Source organism: Clytia hemisphaerica, unplaced genomic scaffold (assembly GCF_902728285.1).
Source record: "Clytia hemisphaerica strain Z4C2 unplaced genomic scaffold, Clytia hemisphaerica genome assembly, whole genome shotgun sequence".
Lineage (NCBI taxonomy): Eukaryota > Metazoa > Cnidaria > Hydrozoa > Leptothecata > Clytiidae > Clytia > Clytia hemisphaerica.
In genome coordinates, this window is record NW_027104185.1 from 179,550 (window position 1) to 185,518 (window position 5,969).

Sequence of the window (5,969 nt, forward strand, 5' to 3'; positions counted from 1 at the left end):
TAAGTCAGTTTTTGGACCTACCTGAGGTAGTCCTTTAAATTAACCCTCGTCCGTTCGTTCGTTCGTTCGTCCGTTCGTTCGTCTGTTGCCAGCTTTTCTCGAGATCAGCTCATTAGTTTTTTCTAATTTTTTGCACAATGATGCGAAATGGCAATGCCCAAAATGTGACGGAGCCCGATTTTCGAAAAAAAAAATTTTCCGGCCGAGAATGGCGGAAATATGCCGGAAAAACTGGTTTTTCAGCATTTTCTCGAGATTTCATTATTAGTTTTTTCTGATTTTTTGCTCAAAGATGTGTATTAACAATGCCCAAAACATGGCATAGTCCGATTTTTAAGAAAATTTTTTTTCCGGCCGAAAATGCCGGAAATATGCCGGAAATCGCCGTTTTTCTGGATTTTCATTGGACTTTTTCCATATAATTGGTTGTTTTTTCATTCAAAAACATTATTAATAGCAATGCCCACCATCAAGCATGTTTCAATTTCCAATAAAATTGATTTTTGAAGCCGGAACTTTCTAAAAATCGCCGGAACAGCCTATTTTCGCCGGAAAAACTGTATTTCTCGAATTTCTTGAGCTGTACTTTATATTTTTTCATGAAATTTTGCACACTGATGCAAAATGTCAATACCTATATTGTGACGGAGCCCGATTTTTGAAAAAAAATAATTTCCGGCCGAAAATGCCGGAAATATGCCGGAAAAGCTGGTTTTTCGGCATTTTCTCGAGATTTTATCATTCGATTTTTCTGATTTTTTGCTTAAAGATGCGTATTAACGATGCTCAAAACATGGCCGAGTCCGATTTTTGAGAAAAAATTTTTCCGGCGGAAAATGCCTGAAATGTGCTGGAAATCGCCGTTGTTCTAGATTTTCATTGGACTTTTTCCTTATAATTGGTTGTTTTTTCATTCAAAAACATTATTAATAGCAACGCCAACCATCAAGTATGTTACAACTTTCAATAAAATTGATTTTACTCTCCTTCCCTCTTCCCCCATCAACAATCAATGATAAAATTTAATGTTTTATGCATTTTCGCAAAACGGTATATCGTCTGACTGATTGTTTTAATTTTTCTCCTTATTGCCTTATTATCTAGCTTTCATCATCAGGTAGGTCCATTCAGCATTGTTGCTTGTTACCACTTAAATCTTGCTTGCTCAAACAAATTTTTACTGATTGCACGCTACCTTCTTCTTGGCCCTAATGGGCTAATTTTTTTTCACTCACAAAAAGCTTTTTGTGGCTTTATGGTCCCAGTGAGAGATGGGTGTGTAGCCCTCGAAAACGATAAACATCTGCGTTGGAAAATAAAAGTGCAAGTAAAATAAAAAAATCTGCAGATATTCCATATTCCAGATATTCCAAAATGATATGTATCCAGTCATGTCCAAACACATTGTTGATGCAGAAAAGTTGTATAACAATGAAAAGCTAAATATCGAAAATAAAATGTAATGCAGAGCTTCCAAAAATGAAAGATCCCGGGGTGGGTGTACTAGGGCAAGATGGGTTACGGGGATGTTCCGCTGGTCAGGGTACCTTTTTTAACATCCACGAGTCCCAGGTAGGGTCGCAAAAACACCAAAATTTGGAGAAAAAGTAGAAAATTTGAGAACATTTTGGAATTTCAGTCCCATTCAGGGTCACATTTTTCGCAAATTTCGAGTCCCACGTAGGGTCCATTTTTCGAACCTCAGCGGAGCACCCCCGTCGGTCGACAAGGGTAGTACCCCCCCCCCCGGGTGAAAGATATGTATGTCCAGCCATTTCCAATCACATCTTTGATGTAAAAAAGTTGAATTTAAACTTAAAGTTGCAACCCACATTTTTTTTGACAAATTTAAGATTTTCATTTCCATACAGGGTAACTTTTTCAAACGTTTCACAAAATCCCACGTATGGCCCACTTGTTGAATGTTAGCACAACCCTGACGCTCGGTAAAATCATAAACCGGCCTTTTAGGCTATTTTCTTTTCACTTCCAAAAGCTTTTTATCTCCAGTTAGTCAGAGGTTTGTTCCCTAAAAATCCAAAGTAACTGCTTAGGATTTTGAGAGCATAATAACAATGAAAAGAAAAATTGAGAATAAAATGTGATACAGAGTTTCCAAAAATGAAAGATATATATGTCCAACCAATTCCAATCACATCTTTGATGTACGTAAAGTTGAATTCAAACTTAAAGTTGCAACCCACGTTTCAGTCTCCACTCACACTAAGATATTATGTAAAACAATCTTCACACTTCATGGCCAACCAATAGAAATTGTTCAAATATTTCCAAATTTTGATGCACCCTACTATGAAAAGGTATTCAGAGACAGTTGAATCAAAAATACTTTTAGGCTTAACCGATTATGAAAAGTTTAAAGGAAAGAACAAAACCAATTATAGAAAAATTGATGAATTATTGAACTTCACAGACCATTCAAAGAATCAAACATTTATCATGTGTCCGTTTTTGAATACTGATAGACAACTAAAGAAAGCCGATACTTTTGAACCGTTTTTAACCATTTCCACTGATTGCTTTCAAAATTTATGGTTTAAGAAGAAAAAAAAGCAAAATTTGAGATTAGACTGAGAAAGAGAAATTCAACGAAATAGCCATACAGTGATTAGCTGTGCGAGCTCATATCAATTTCACGGCATGAACCAATAAGCCTTAGAACGGGCACAATTAGTTCTCAATTACATTTGTAAATGATATAACCCAATATATTCACCCCCGGGGGGGGGGCACTGGGTTTGCGGACTGACGGTATGTGCGGGCCAAAAATTGGCTTTTAAAATTGCACCCTTACAGTGCAGCAAAAATCAGTGAAAATCATACCCTTAGAGTGCATTTTCCCCAAAATTTTCGATCCCTTTCGTGCAAAAAATGGTCAAAATTCTAGCATTTTTGGTCAAAATATCTAGATTTTTCAAGAATTTTCTGAAATTTCTACCCTTACAGTGCATCTCTAGTTTTTCCGATCCTTACAGTGCATTTTAAACATATTGGAAAAGGTACCCTTAGGACCCGCACATAGTCAGTCCTTTTGCCCAGCTGCCCCCCGGGTATTCACCCTAGTAATATCTCGTAAATGGATAATTTGTTATAAAATGTTTGCAATAACTCAAACTTCTCTAATTCGAATCTCGACAGATAATTCGAACAGGCTTCTCCCCAATGGGCACAAACGTCTTAAAGCCGTCCATTGAATGTCCATAAGACGTTGTGTGCCCATAGGGTCTGGTGCTTCCAATTCAATATTTATCCACATCCACAATCTAACAATATTTCCAATAAGCATACACGTTTTTTTTATAAGAATGGTGTATATTCAATTCATCATGGATATTCTTAACTTTTTGGTCGAAAGCATTCTGAAACTGTCTGAAATATTCTTACAGAATTCTTACAGTATTCTTAGATTAAGATGAGAACCTAACCTAAATTTAGCATGTAATATATACCATGAAACTTCTTAGCATTGATTTGGAGTAAATAGCAATATACAGGTAAAATGTATACCGAGTTTATCGTTCTACATCTGTAATTTGAGCTTTACTAAGCTCATTTGACGTCAATCGATACTTCGATTATCAGCCGGATTGAGAGAGAATGACATGTGAGTGAAGGTAGAGAGTCTATCACCATATCAAATTGCAGATGTAGAACGATAAACTCGGTATACATTCACACACCATCTGGATAAGGCTATCGCTGTATCTCACTAACATTCTGCCGATTGGTAGTGTGAAGGTTTTGATTACAGACTTGCACCGTAATGGACTGTGTTCGAATCCCAAGCTTTTCCAGGCAGGGTGTTAGGGAAATATGGTGATAGACTTTCTACCTTCACTCACATACAGGTAAAAGGCTCTAAAAATGACATTCTTAGCTTCAGTTGTCTAATTCCATGGTGGCAAGATTCTTATGATATTCTTAATTTTCTGGCCATTTTCATCATGGACATTCTTTATAAAGTGTATTCTTATAAACAAAGCGTGTAATCGCTGCAACAAGAAATCTGTAAATTTAAACCAAAAGTGTTACTTTTTTTTTCCGTAAGAAAAACAATGAGGCTCAAAAACGTCAAAAAGATGAGAACATAAGAACAAAGCTGGACCCAGAATGGCTAAATCTTAAACAAACCAAAGCTCAAATTAAAAAATATTAGTTCGGGAAAGCCTAAAATATACCCCTATTTTTCAACTTTTATAAGAAGAGGATAGGAACAGTTTTAGGCTCAAAGCGCCCAAATTATTACTATACTGGTCCTCATAAAAGTAAAAGGTTTTTGCCATCAGAAAATGCCGCGATATATACAGAAGTTGAACCATTCATTTTTTCAATAAAATGACCCATCAATGAATTATGATAAGATAATATGGAATTTTTTTTTAATGAAATAGTATCAAGCTGGCTACATGTGCTTCAAAGGAACGTCCAAGAGATTTATAGAACTTCGCTATTTCCTTTGTAAAACGTATAGCTTAGGCTATTCCGGACCCACGCAGCGCCCTTAATTACTTGACCGCTAAAAAATAAGTTCGTTCGTTCGAGATAAAAATCGATTTATTCCTTCTCATAGTACACCCCTGTCTCACAGCCCCGGGATAGAAATTCCATTGTTCCCAGATCCAGCCGTGTGGATGGATGGTTTTAGAGTGAAATCTTTTCAATTTTTCAGTGGGTAGTGGTTCCCACTGGATCTCTGACACAAGGGTGACACAGGGGTGTCATTGTCGTGTTTAATTGTAACAAAAATTTTAAGCAGCCGGGTAACGTGTTCCGAGTCAATGAGTTTGCCAGAAAATAACCGTTTCTTTTCTTGAATCGAATTCCCTGGAGAGAATCCTTTTTGTTTTTACTTCTGTAAAAATTACTCACTGCCAACTCGTGTAAACATCTGGTGAATGGGTAATACGAGAGACAGGACTGTCACTTAGTAAAGAACCTGCTGGTTATGTTACTAAGACATCGTCGTTTAGCATAAGTTATGGGAAAAAATAAGATCTAGCTGAAACTTTTTCCAGACTTTCTCTATAAGATGGTTATGCCTCAGGAAAAAACCCTAAGGGCCAAATTTTCTGAAAATTTCAAACTCATTTTCAGACATTATCAAGTATACCATTCCAAAGCTCTCGAAAAACTATATAGAAGACTTTAAACCGGTACAGCCGATTTCATTACCTAACTCAAGATAATTCACGCAGAAGATGCTATTTATGGTCGATTTTAGACCAAAATGTGGCGAAAAGTGGAAATTGCGCAAATATCTGGAGTTAGGTAAGGCTATAACTAGTCTCAGCTAGATCTTATTTTTGGACCTACCTGGAGGTCCTATAAATTAACCTGTGTTCGTCCGTCCGTCCGTCCGTCCGTCTGTTACCAACTTTTCTCGGGATTGAATCATAAGAATTTTTTGATTTTTGGTACAAAGGTACAAAATGGTGGTTGGCAAAATGTGACGGAGCCCGATTTTCGAAAAAAAAAATTGGGGGGCCAATTTGGGCCAAAAAACGACTAAAAAACGGGTTTTTTGGACTTTGTGAAAAATTGGATCATTAATTTTTTCTGATTTTTTGCATGAAAGTAGGGTACCATCATAGGTAAAAGATGGATCAAGCAGATTTTTGCAAAAAAATTTTGTTGGCTCAAAAAACGCATGTTTATCTATAAGAATCACTATTAATAAGCATACATCAATGTTCTTAGTCAAATTACTCAGTTTTTTTATGAGATAGATGTTTTTTTTTTGCTCATGAGGGCTTGCTATTGAAGAATATGTGTGTTTAGACAGGAAATTTTGGTTACTTGGTGTGTTTTCATTATAAAACTGGGGAAATTCGATATTTTTTTATAAGCACATTATCAATTACTTAGTTATTAGCTTTTCTCGAGATTGGCTCTTTCATTGTTTATGATTTTTTACACAAAGATGCATAACTATAAACCCTCGAATGTAACGG